A 13938-nucleotide genomic window follows, 5' to 3' on the forward strand; every position below is an offset into this window, starting at 1 on the left:
AAAAAGGAATACATTATTTACAGAACCAGAATCTGCAATCAAGAAATATACAACAGGAATGTAGTGGCGCAGAGAAAGGCAGGGAATTAATCCCAGATATTATTATAGCAGCCTGAGTACAATTGAGAAGTAGTCTGTTGTTTCTTGAATGCCAGGGATTCTAGAAAAAATGATGAAACTTGTCAGAGACATTGTTGACCTCCTTTAATGTCAACCTTTTTGTAAGATAGGGAGGAGTTCCTTTGTGTATTTCATTAGCTGTGTCTTCAACAGGTATCCTTTCTTGAGTTTGTAGAAAGGGATTGATGTGATTGAAATAAAGCGCACATCTGTAAGAAGAGCAGCCTTTAGTGATTCAAGGACCACGTTCGGTGTGCCTATTAAGAGTTTTAGCTTGAAGAAGACTCTCTTATCATTCTCTTGCCATAACCAATACTTCAGAAAAATGCAGGCTCTCTTCGGCTTGGATTCTGGTGCTCTCTAAAACCTTGAGGATGATTCTCCTAAAGAAGATGGGGCCAGATGTAGGTAAGTATGGTTTTGCGAGTTGCAATTTGCGAGTCATAGAGACTCGCAAATTGCAACTCGCAAAACCACATGCAGAAAGGTGTCTCAGACACCTTCTGCGAGTCGGTATGGGGTCGCAATGACCCACCTCATTAATATTAATGAGGTGGGTCGCAAATTGCGGCCCCATACCGACTATGGGCACTCGCAAACATGGAGGCCTGCTGTCGTCAGCAGACCTCCATGTTTGCGACTGCTTTTCAATAAAGCAGGTTTTTTTTTTCAAAGTGCAACCCGTTTTCCTTAAAGGAAAACGAGCTGCACTTTGAAAAATAAACCGAAACCTTTTGTTTCGGTATTTTTCAGGGCAGGTAGTGGTCCATTGGACCACTGCCTGCTCTGAAAAATTATTTTTGTGATCATTCACAAAGGGGAAGGGGTCCCATGGGGACCCCTTCCCGTTTGCGAATGAGTTACCATCCACTTCAAGTGGATGGTAACTGCGAGTTGATTTGTGACCGCTTTTGCGGTCACAAATCAACTTACATCGCGGTGCGAGTTGCAAATAGGAAGGGAACACCCCTTCCTATTTGCAAGTCGGAAACACATTTTGCGAGTCGGTTCCGACTCGCAAAATGTGTTTCTGCATCGCGCACAGGCATTAGCGCCTCGCAAACGGCGTTTTTCGCCGTTTGCGAGGCGCTAATGCCTTGCTACATCTGGCCCATGATGAGGTGGTGACTGGCCACTTCCTTCCCCTCACTATACTGCTGCTGCCTTGTTCACAAGGTGGAAAAATGGGGCTAGACAATGGGGCTAGACAGGGTAACAGAAAGAGCATTACAGAATGTAAGTCACTTAATACTTTTTTGAATAATTAGATCGTTAGGGTGATTAACTGTAGGATTTGACTCTATACAATTACCTATGGACTGAGTTAGGGTGGAGGTTTTAGTATGAGTAGTGGCAGTATGGCAGTTCTGAAAAATATTTGCTTAACGAGAACGCAAGTATATGGACCACAAGATTTTACTTTCACCCTAATGGAAATAGTAGTCAGCTAAGCTGATGTTCCTTTAAGAGGTGGTTAGTGATATTTTCTCATGCTGTGAACACCGGTGCTTACTTGGGGTGGTTTGTATGAAGTTCAGCCTTTTGGTGTGGTGGGGTGAGATTTTGGATTGATTTTCAAAGGCAGACATAGAAAGGAAGAATAGGTGTCATTAGACAGGTGCTCACAATGTATATAGCTCCTATATGTGGCTGCAACACCCTCCACGTATTCCGACACAATCACTGTGATTAATGGAGTAATTGGGAAGATCCATGAAATGTTGGGCTGTTTCATTAAACCATGTTTCAGTCAGGACTAAGCGACCAAGGGCCTGATTTAGATGCTGGCGGTCGAGTTACTCCATCACAATGGTGACAGATATCCTGTTGGCCGAAATATAAATCCCATAGGAGATAATGGGATTTATATTTCGGCGAATGAGATATCCGTCATCATTGTGATGGAGTCACCCCTCTGGCAGAAACTAAATCAGGCCCCAAGATTTATAATTGTCACAAATTGTCTGTAGTTGTGGATGTGCTCTTACGCAGGAGATCGAAGTTAATTTTACAACCTTCTTTAGTGGTGTAGAAAGGGTGAAGAGTAGCTGAATAAGTCTTTTATATATTACCTTCTTTGAAGGGTGTACCTTGTGCACAAGTGTGTCACAAGAAAAGTGTGTATTAGAGAATGGCTTCTCGAAGTTATGATCACCTAATAGGGGTAAAAGGTCACTTTGTGGGACTGGGGGGCCTGGTGACTTAAAGGCACAGTCTCTATATTATTAAACTTGGTGGGTGAGTGAAAGTTAATGTGAAAGCTTGCAGTGACGTTACAGGACTGGAAAGATGTTAAATTACCTTACCAATCACAAACACTTTTTGTGCAAGAGAAACTAGACTAAAAAGTAATTATGAATGTAACAGGCATTGGTCTGAAGATCTGTGATGATGCCAGTACAATATTCCTGGAAAAGTATAATTGCCCAACAAATAGGCAGGAGGATTGTCAAAATGACAGGGGAAAATTGGCATTCCTGGGATCCTGGAATTGTGGTAATGTCACAACTAGATATGCTACAATTTTAATGATCTAAAATATGGCAAGACAATTCAACAGGTGTGGGACATGACAGAAATGTCTGGCTAGTTCTGAAAAGAGATGAGTGGAAATGATTTAAGCATGTCAAACATATGAGAGAGTGACAACTGCAGGAGGGGAGTTATATAAAGGTTGGAGTATGTAAGTTAAATGAGGATGATTGAGTGTGGGCTAGAAGGAAGAAAACGTGAAGAGCATAACGTGGCTGGAGAAGCTAGAAGGGGATAAGGGTGGTGGGATATGAGTTGGGGAAAAGAGATGGGGAGAGAAAGGGGCAGTGTGGTATTTGCCAAGAATGATCGAGAAGTAGGAGACAAACTCTTTTAGGTTGTCATCAGAGGCTAGAATCATAATGTTCTTATTCATAAGTGTTATCACTGTGTTGTTCAATAAGTCTGCATGCTTGGAGTTATCAGGTGGGTAGGTTACTAAAAACGGCTTTAGACTAGACTTCTTATGGTAGTCTGGTTATATATTTAGGGTGGCATAATGAAAGCGCGTTAAACGAAGTAGGAATTAGGTCAGAAGGGAGGGGTACCTATAAGAAATTCTATTGAACGCTGGTCCCTTTTGAAAAGTGAAGGAGGAAAATATTGAGATACATGGTTCAAGGACATTTTGTAAGGAGCCGGTTAGTTATTAAAAACAACATGTCTTCCGGCTCGCATATGCAAACACGTCTAACAGGAGAGATTAACTCAACATTTGAAGTACAGGTGTGATCCTTATATTGCTGCTAAAGTGTGAATAATTGTGAAAGATGTACACAAGACTGATAAAATAAGGAAAGAACGGGGATTTAGGTCAAAGAAGGTAGAAAGAGAAGGGGCTAAAACAGTAGGGATAGTGGCTAATCCATAGATTAAGGTGGGAGGAAGAGCATGGTTTACAAAATATGGGATTATAAAATGAGAATGACAACCATCCTCACCATAGCAGGGGATAAAGTAGAGCTAAAGTAAAATGGACTGATTTCAGCTCAGATAAAGTGAATCAAACACTGTATTACATTTTAGCATTTTGAGTTCCAAAGACTTTGCCCCTTGTGCAGAAAACAAGTCGATCCTAATCATTTAGGTGTTCTTGGTGCCCTAAAACATATATGGGAGTCGATCAATGGACTTTTGATCTCAGGAACAGGCCACCAGCAATGAGTGCCTTCCTTTAACAAGGGTCCAGCGACACTAATTGGCAGCTAAGACTTAATTTGTAGATCTGAATGTTGCCGAAGAACACGTATAAGATTATGTTCTGCCCTGATGGCAAAGAGGTGGGAAAGGGTAGGCATATGAGAGAAGGCTGCAAAAGACATTGTGGGTTTGCAGCCACACAATTCGTTTTGTTGGATGGAGGTTCTCTATAATTTTCTGTAGTCGCTTGTGAGTAGCAACCTTTAAATACTAAACAGAGCACAAGACTATTACGCAGTGCTAATACATCAACTGATAATACATAGGGGCAGATTTAAGAGCCCCTAGTGCCTCCTTGCGTCACATTAACATCATTTTTTTACACTAATGTGGCCCAACGAGGCCAAAATGGCTGCACCAAATTTACAAAGTGGCGCAGTGCATACATTGCACCACTTTGTAATCCTTTGTGCTACATTATGCCTGCGCCAGGCATAATGTCAGCAAAGGGTGAGTTGCCCTGTTAGGGTCCGAAAAAGTGGCGCAAAGAAATCTAAGAGATTTCTTTGCGTCATTTTTTAATGCATTTTTATTTAACGCCTGCTCTGTGCAGGCATTAAAAGGAGGTAAACCATTGTTTACAATGGGCCTCAATGGGCTTTCATGATTAGCATCAAAATGTTTGACTAATCCTGCAAAGCTTCGAACTGGAGTCAACAATGTTGACGCTAGTTTCCCTAACTACTACCATGGTTTGCCATATCTTAGATACAGCGCATACATGGTGGCATTAGGGGGGTGCTAAGGTGCACAAAGAAAGTGGAGCTGCACTGGGTGCAAAGCCACTTTCCTTAAATCAGGCCCATAGTTTTTAAATTACAGGCACAGTAACATTCTATAGGACACGAGGCAGCCACAAGATTTTCTCTAGTAACTGATGCGCTATGGTAATAGAAGTTGGGCAAGACGGGGCTTGCTGAGCAGACTTTCTTAGCATCTAACCTGTAGGACTGTTGCTTCATTCACAGGAGCACTCAGGCAGGACTATCTGACATGCGATCTTGCAAATGTGGGTGTACAACCATCTCTGCACGAACTCTCCAAGGATGATCTGCTTCTGGTTGACTTATAACAACACTGATGCTCAAGTGAACTATTGTGCAGAGCAACTTGCCTAGGGTTACTGGACAGTTATCTGTGTCTCTGTGACAGTTAAATATGACTCTCTGGCAAAAGGAACAGAGGCAGTGAGTGCAGTAACTTACATTTGAACTAAGCTATGACATCACACTCCTCAGTAAAGATTTACTGGTCTCACACCTTTCGAGCTCCTTAGCAGGAAAAGCCCTAGAAGGGCTATGAGAGGTATACCAATGCTTATTTGAAAGCTGACAGATATCTGCTGTTGTAGCACGGTCCATGTATACTACAGCTGGATGAGAGAGCAGGAAACCTGAATTTAAGGTATAGGGAGTGCTGAAAGCAGGTACAAACTGGGAAACTAGAGAAGGTGTAAATAATTTGAGTTATTGAGGGCAGTAACCCTGTGTGTGAAGTTTCTAGGAGCATCAGTTAGGTTATAGGTGACTGAGACAGCTGTCCTTCATGCTTATCCATCCAGAAAAACAACTATGGGACAGGATTTGCTGCCAACAGGCTTGTTGCTCTGTGGTTGAATACAAGGATCCCCTTAATAAATAGTCCTGCAGGTAAGATTTTGGCACGCCAGGAAATATTTGTGTCTGTGGAGAGTGGGGGATCCTAACGTGTGATTGAGAATTTTATTATGGGTTATCCCTCAGGTAAGCTCACAGGCTAAGTACTTGGATTGTCTCTCTATTTAACTTGTCATCAACAGCAGTATTGTTTGTTCTATCAATTTTTCCAGTAGATCTCTGTAGGATAAATGGACCTTGTGCCCTGGCTCGGTGCAGTGCAGTATTTTGAATCTTCAGTTTCCTTTATTTGATGCATTATTGCAGTTGTAGGTTTGAAGTCACCTTGTATCACAATTATTCAAGTAACCATGTTCCCCTGCCATGAGAATGTATCTCTTCTCTTCTTACCTTGATTTTGTAATTGCCAAATAGTTTCTTCATGGAGCACTTTGTCTGGTTCTTCCCTTCACCATGTATCAGAGTATCTTTGTACATGTTTTTCGCTGTTATGTTGTTTTCACATTACCCCTGTTCCCTATCTTTGAGGCTGTAGTTCCCCCAGACTCCATAGTCCGTCTGCCTGTCCCTTGAGAGTCCCTGTACTCGAGTCTCTCTTGTAAGGTGGATGAATGGATAGTGAAAGATAGTTAGATCACTAGACAGATCAGATAAATTAAACATGAGTAGTTTTTACTACAGAAAAGGTTGGAGACCCCATTAGACCGATAAACAGATAAATAGGAAGATATACATACAAAAATATATAACCCTAGCAATAGATATTTCAGTGGTGCAATGCATAGTTCTATTGTGTGAGGCAGGTGAAGGATACCACTGCTGATTATGTTAAGTGAGGGATGGTTATGATATATGAACTGAGCAAGGAATCAACCAGCTGAGTGAAGCATAGCGCCACTATCTGCTGCCAGGGATAGATAGCTGTTCATTCTGCACTGAACAAAGGATCAATCAGGTGAGCAAAAAGGTGGCTCTGGGTGACACAAATAATGGTTGCGATATGCAGTCTCTGCTTTAGTACAACTATGTCACTGCCTTTGTTCCTTTTGTCATAGAGTCATGAGGCCTTAAGATCAGCCTCAGTTTTAACTGCTTGAAGACATTACACATCTCCTCTGGATAAAAGGAACTGGAATACAACTATCTAGCAACTATACCGGCTACATGTTTTATTTGTGTTGTCAATCAGTTAGATCGGTTTTTCTCTATATTTTTCACTTCACTACCTGCAACACTCTGATGCAGCCTGAAAGTAGCAGGTAGTGCCTTATGAATCAATAAAGGTACTGGCCCACTATAGGCACTTACATAGTCTTTTTATAATTTCACCAGGTAGTAATCTGGACAGAGGCCCAAAAAGGGTCCATGTGGCTTCACAAGGATTGTTGAAATTTGCATGTCTATCTAGTTTTTAATTTTATTGAGAGCGCTGAATACAGAATCAATCCAGAAATGTGAGAGCTGAGCTTTTATACATCTTCCCACTCTCTTTATCCCGTTCATTATTTAATGGATGTAGGAAGTTGGCTCTTTATGTACTATTTCAAAGTAAGAAATAGCATGCACAGAGTCCAAGGGTTCCCCTTAGAGGTAAGATAGTGGCAAAAAGAGATAATTCTAATGCTCTATTTTGTGGTAGTGTGGTCGAGCAGTAGGCTTATCAGAGGGTAGTGTTAAGCATTTGTTGTACACACACAGGCAATAAATGGGAAACACACACTCAAAGACAATTCCAGGCCAATAGGTTTTTATATAGAAAAATATATTTTCTTAGTTTATTTTAAGAACCACAGGTTCAAGATTTACAAACAATACTTTAAATGAAAGGTATTTCACTCAGGTATCTTAGGAACTTTGAATCAACACAATATCATGTACAGTTTTGATGAAAATGGCAATAAGCTGTTTTAAAACTAGACAGTGCAATTTTCAACAGTTCCTGGGGGAGGTAAGTATTGGTTAGTTTTGCAGGTAAGTAAAACACCTACAGGGTTCAAAGTTGGGTCCAAAGTAGCCCACGTTGGGGGTTCAGGGCAACCCCAAAATTACCACAGCAGCAGCTCAGGGCCGGTCAGGCGCAGAGGTCAAAGTGGTGCCCAAAACGCATAGGCTTCAATGGAGAAGGGGGTGCCCCGGTTCCAGTCTGCCAGCAGGTAAGTACCCGCGACTTCGGAGGGCAGACCAGGGGTGTTTTGTAGGGCACCGGGGGGGACACAAGTCAGCACAAAAAGTATACCCTCAGCGGCACAGGGGCAGCAGGGTGCAGAGTGCAAACAGGCGTCAGGTTTGCAATTGGTTTCAATGGGAGACCCAGGGGTCCCTTCAGCGAAGCAGGCAGGCAAGGGGGGGGCTCCTCGGGGTAGCCACCACCTGGGCAAGGGAGAGGGCCACCTGGGGGTCGCTTCTGCACTGGAGGTCGGATCCTTCAGGTCCTGGGGGCTGCGCGTACAGTGTCTTTACCAGGCGTTCAGTTCTTTGAAGCAGGCAGTCGCGGTCAGGGGGAGCCTCCGGATTCCCTCTGCAGGCGTTGCTGTGGGGGCTCAGGGGGGTCAACTCTGGCTACTCACAGGCTCGCAGTCACCGGGGAGTCCTCCCTGTAGTGTCGTTTCTCCGCAGGTAGAGCCGGGCGTCGGGTGCAGAGTGGAAACTCTCACGCTTCTGGCGGGAAACGTGGAGTTCTTTAAAAGTTGTTTCTTTGTTGCAAGTTTCAGTCTTTGTGGAACAGTGCCGCTGTCCTCGGGAGTTCTTGGTCCTTTTAGATGCAGGGTAGTCCTCTGAGGCTTCAGAGGTCGCTGGGCCATAGGGGAGGCATCGCTGTTGCAGTTTTTCTTGAAGTGGGGAGATAGGCTGGTAGGGCTAGGGCCAAAGCAGTTGGTGTCTCCCTCTTCTCTGCAGGGCTTCAGGTCAGCAGTCCTTCTTCATCTTCAGGTTGCAGGAATCTATCTTGCTTGGTTCTGGGGGGCCCTAAATACTCAATTTAGGGGTGTGTTTAGGTCTGGGGGTTAGTAGCCAATGGCTACTCGCCCTGAGGGTGGCTACACCCTCTTTGTGCCTCCTCCCTGAGGGTAGGGGGGCACATCCTTAATCCTTTTGGGGGAATCCTCCATCTGCAAGATGGAGGATTTCTAAAAGTCAGAGTCACCTCAGCTCAGGGCACCTTAGGGGTTGTCCTGACTGGCCAGTGGCTCCTCCTTGTTTTTCTCATTATCTCCTCCGGCCTTGCTGCCAAAAGTGGGGCAGTGGCCGGAGGGGGCGGGCATCTCCACTAGCTGGGATGCCCTGTGGCGCTGTAACCAAGGGGGTGAGCCTTTGAGGCTCACCGCCAGGTGTTACAGTTCCTGCAGGGGGAGGTGAGAAGCACCTCCACCCAGGACAGGCTTTGTTACTAGCCACAGAGTGACAAAGGCAATCTCCACATGTGGCCAGCAACATGTGTGTGTGGCAGGCTGGCAAAACTAGTCAGCCCACACTGGAAGTCAGGTATGTTTTCAGGGGGCATCTCTAAGATGCCCTCTGGGTATATTTCGCAGTACGATGTACACTGGTATCAGTGTGCATTTATTGTGCTGAGAAGTTTGATACCAAGCTTCCCAGTTTTCAGTGTAGCCATTATGGTGCTGTGGAGTTCGTGTATGACAGACTCCCAGACCATATACTCTTATGGCTACCCTGCACTTACAATGTCTAAGGTTTTGCTTAGACACTGTAGGGGCATAGTGCTCATGCACCTATGCCCTCACCTGTGGTATAGTGCACCCTGCCTTAGGGCTGTAAGGCCTGCTAGAGGGGTGACTTATCTATGCAATAGGCAGTGTGAGGTAGGCATGGCACCCTGAGGGGAGTGCCATGTCGACTTAGTCATTTTCTCCCCACCAGCACACACAAGCTGGCAAGCAGTGTGTCTGTGCTGAGTGAGGGGTCCCCAGGGTGGCATAAGACATGCTGCAGCCCTTAGAGACCTTCCCTGGCATCAGGGCCCTTGGTACCAGGGGTACCAGTTACAAGGGACTTACCTGGATGCCAGGGTGTGCCAATTGTGGAGACAAAGGTACAGTTTTAGGGAAAGAACACTGGTGCTGGGCCCTCAGCACACTTTCAAATCATAACTTGGCATCAGCAAAGGCACAAAGTCAGGGGGTAACCATGCAAAGGAGGCATTTCCTTACACAACCCCCCCCCCCAAACGAAAGAGGATGAGACTAACCTTTCTAAAGAGAGACTTCATTTTCTAAGTGGAAGAACCTGGAAAGGCCATCTGCATTGGCATGGGCAGTCCCAGGTCTGTGTTCCACTATAAAGTCCATTTCCTGTAGGGAGATGGACCACCTCAACAGTTTTGGATTTTCACCTTTCATTTGCATTAGCCATCTAAGAGGTCTGTGGTCAGTTTGGACAACAAAGTGAGTACCAAAGAGGTATGGTCTCAGCTTCTTCAGGGACCAAACCACAGCAAAGGCCTCCCTCTCAATGGCACTCCAACGCTTCTCCCTGGGGAGTAACCTCCTGCTAATGAAAGCAACAGGCTGGTCAAGGCCATCATCATTTGTTTGGGAAAAAACTGCCCCTATCCCATGTTCAGAGGCATCAGTCTGCACAATGAACTGCTTGGAGTAATCTGGAGCTTTTAGAACTGGTGCTGTGCACAAAGCTTGTTTCAGGGTGTCAAAGGCCTGTTGGCATTCTATAGGCCAGTTTACCTTCTTAGGCATTTTCTTGGAGGTAAGTTCTGTGATGGGTGTCACTATTGATCCATATCCCTTCACAAACCTCCTGTAGTAGCCAGTCAAGCCAAGGAATGCCCTGACTTGAGTCTGGGTTTTTGGAGCTACCCAGTCCAGAATAGTCCACCTACAAGGTGTCCCAAGTAAACCACAGTTCCCTGCCCTATCTGTCATTTGGATGCCTTGATAGAGAGGCCTGCTGCTTGCAGGGCCTTCAAAACCTTCTTCAGGTGGACCAGGTGAAACTGCCAGCTGGAGCTAAAGACAGCAATATCATCAAGATAAGCTGCCCAAAAGGACTCCAAGCCAGCAAGGACTTGATTCACCAACCATTGGAAGGTGGCAGGGACATTCTTTAAGCCAAAGGGCATAGCAGTAAACTGATAATGCCCATCAGGTGTGGAGAACGCTGTCTTTTCTTTTGCTCCTGGTGCCATTTTGATTTGCCAGTACCCTTCTGTCAAGTCAAAGGTACTTTTAAGTATCTGGCAGCACCTAGTTTGTCAATTAATTAATCTGCCCTTGGAATGGGATGGGCATCTGTCTTGGTGACAGAATTAAGTCCTCTGTAGTCCACACAAAACCTCATCTCTCTCTTTCCATCTTTGGTGTGAGGTTTGGGGACTAAGACCACTGGGATGGCCCAGGGGCTGTCAGAGTGCTCAATGACTCCCAATTCCAGCATCTTGTGGACTTCCACTTTGATGCTTTCCTTAACTTGGTCAGACTGTAGGAATATTTTGTTTTTGACAGGCATGCTGTCTCTTGTGTCCACATCATGGGTACACAGGTGTGTCTGACCAGGGGTTAGGGAAAAGAGCTCAGCAAACTGTTGTAAGACTTTCCTACAGTCAGATTGCTGTTGGCCGGAGAGGGTGTCTGAATAGATCACTCCATCTACTGAGCCATCTTTAGGGTCAGTGGAGACAAGATCAGGGAGAGGTTCACTCTCAGCTTCCTGGTCCTCATCTGTCACCATCAACAGATTCACATCTGCCCTGTCATGAAAGAGTTTGAGGCGGTTCACATGGATCACCCTTTTGGGGGTCCTGCTAGTGCCTAGGTCTACCAGGTAGGTGACCTGACTCTTTCTCTCTAGCACTGGGTAATGGCCACTCCATCTGTCCTGAAGTGCCCTGGGAGCCACAGGCTCCAGAACCCAGACTTTCTGCCCTGGCTGAAACTCAACCATAGCAGCCTTTTGGTCATACCACATCTTCTGGAGTTGTTGGCTGGCGTCAAGGTTTTTGCTTGCCTTTTCCATGTACTCTGCCATCCTGGAACGTAGGCCTAGAACATAGTCCACTATATCTTGTTTAGGCTCATGAAGAGGTCTCTCCCAGCCTTCTTTTACAAGAGCTAGTGGTCCCCTTACAGGATGGCCAAACAGAAGTTCATAGGGGGAAAACCCTACTCCCTTCTGAGGCACCTCTCTGTAGGCGAAAAGCAGACATGGCAAGACGACATCCCATCTCCTTTTGAGCTTTTCAGAGAGCCGCATGATCATGCCTTTCAATGTCTTGTTAAATCTTTCTACAATACCTTAGGTTTGTGGATGGTATGGTGTGGTGAATTTGTAAGTCACCCCACACTCATTCCACATATGCTTCAGGTATGCTGACATGAAGTTTGTACCCCTGTCAGACACCACCTCCTTAGGAAATCCCACTCTGGTAAAGATACCAATGAGTGATTTAGCTACTGCAGGGGCAGTAGTGGACCTAAGGGGACTTGCTTCCGGGTACCTAGTGGCATGATCCACCACCACTAGGATATACTGGTTCCCTGAGGCTGTGGAAGGTTCAAGTGGACCCACTGTGTCCACACCCACTCTTTCAAAGGGGACCCCCACCACTGGAAGAGGAGTGAGGGGGGCCTTTGGGTATCCACCTGTCTTACCACTGGCTTGACAGGTGGCACAGGAGACACAAAACTCCTTTAACTTCTGGGACATGTTGGGCCAATAGAAATGGTTAACTAACCTTTCCCAAGTCTTGGTTTGTCCCAAATGCCCAGCAAGTGGAATATCATGAGCTAAGGTCAGAATGAACTTCCTAAACTCCTGAGGCACTACCACTCTCCTTGTGGCACCAGGTTTGGGATCTCTTGCCTCAGTGTAGAGGAGTCCATCTTCTCAATAGACTCTATGTGTTCCAGTGATTTTTCCTTTGGTCTCTTCAGCAGCTTGCTGCCTAAGGCCTTCAAGAGAGGGACATGTTTCTTGCCCCTTACACAACTGTTCCCTTGTGGGTCCCCCTTGGCCTAAGAGTTCAACCTGATAAGGTTCCAACACCATGGGCTCAGTTCCCTTAGAGGGCAGAACTTCTTCCTGGGAAGAGAGGTTCCCTTTCTTTTGTTGTGTTGAAGCTGGTTCCCCAGTCTTCTTTCCTTTTCTCTTGGAGGGTTTGGTCATTATTCCAGGCCCCAACACCACTTTTTCACCCTGAGCCTTGCACTGTGCCCTTGTCTTGACACACACCAGTTCAGGGATACCCAGCATGGCTGCATGGGTTTTGAGTTCTACCTCAGCCCATGCTGAGGCCTCCAGGTCATTTCCAAGCAAACAGTCTACATGGATATTTGAGGAGACCACTACCTTTTTCAGGCCATTGACCCCTTCCCACTCTAAAGTTACCATAGCCATGGGATGTACTTTAGTCTGATTGTCAGCATTGGTGACTGGATAAGTTTGTCCAGTCAGGTACTGACCAGGGGAAACCAGTTTCTCTGTCACCATGGTGACACTGGCACCTGTATCCCTCAGGCCTTCTACACTAGTCCCATTAATTAAGAGTTGCTGCCTGTATTTTTGCATATTAGGGGGCCACGCAGCTAGTGTGGCTAAGTCCACCCCACCCTCAGAAACTAATGTAGCTTCAGTGTGAACCCTGATTTGATTTGCTCTGGGCACACTCTTGATCCCACCTGGAGACTGGCTATTCCAGTGCTAACTGGAGTAGAGTTAGAAGTGGAACCTTTCTTGGGACAGGCCTTGTCTCCACTTTGGTGTCCCTGCTGATTACAGCTACGACGCCAGGCCTTTTTGGGATCAAAGTTTTTACCCTTGTACTCAAATTGGGGTTGTGAAGAGGCTTTGGACCCTCCCTCCTGAGCAGGTTTTTGGGGCCCTGTAGAAGACTCTTTACTTTTACCCTTGGATGTCTCAACATTCTTCCCCTGGGGAGTCTTTGTGACCCCTTTCTTTTGGTCACCCGCTGTGGAAGTCTTGGTCACCCTTGTCTTGACCCAATGGTCCGCCTTCTTTCCCAATTCTTGGGGAGAAATTGGTCCTAGGTCTACCAGATGCTGATGCAGTTTATCATTGAAACAATTACTTAAAAGGTGTTCTTTCATAAACAGATTGTACAGCCCCTCATAATCATTTACACCACTGCCATTAATCCAACCATCCAGTGTTTGGACTGAGAAGTCAACAAAATCAACCCAGCTCTGGCTCGAGGATTTTTGAGCCCCCCTGAACCTAATCCTGTACTCCTCAGTTGAGAATCCAAAGCCCTCAATCAGGGTAGCCTTCATGAGGTCATAGGATTCTGCATCTTTTCCAGAGAGTATGAGCAGTCTATCCCTACACTTTCCAGTGAACATTTCCCAAAGGAGAGCACCCCAGTGAGATTTGTTTACTTTTCTGGTTCCACAAGCCCTCTCAAAAGCTGTGAACCATTTGGTGATGTCATCACCATCTTCATATTTAGTTACAATCCCTTTAGGGATTTTTAGCATGTCAGGAG

General features: G+C 45.6%; 1 protein-coding gene across 1 annotated transcript in view; it reads left to right on the forward strand.

Annotated features, from left to right (window-relative positions):
* The window catches only part of DNAH5 (dynein axonemal heavy chain 5), a 4110061-nt gene that overhangs the window by 1649686 nt on the left and 2446437 nt on the right, over window positions 1-13938 (forward strand). The window lies entirely within an intron of this gene.

This window comes from Pleurodeles waltl, chromosome 2_2, assembly GCF_031143425.1.
Source record: "Pleurodeles waltl isolate 20211129_DDA chromosome 2_2, aPleWal1.hap1.20221129, whole genome shotgun sequence".
Taxonomy (NCBI): Eukaryota; Metazoa; Chordata; class Amphibia; order Caudata; family Salamandridae; genus Pleurodeles; species Pleurodeles waltl.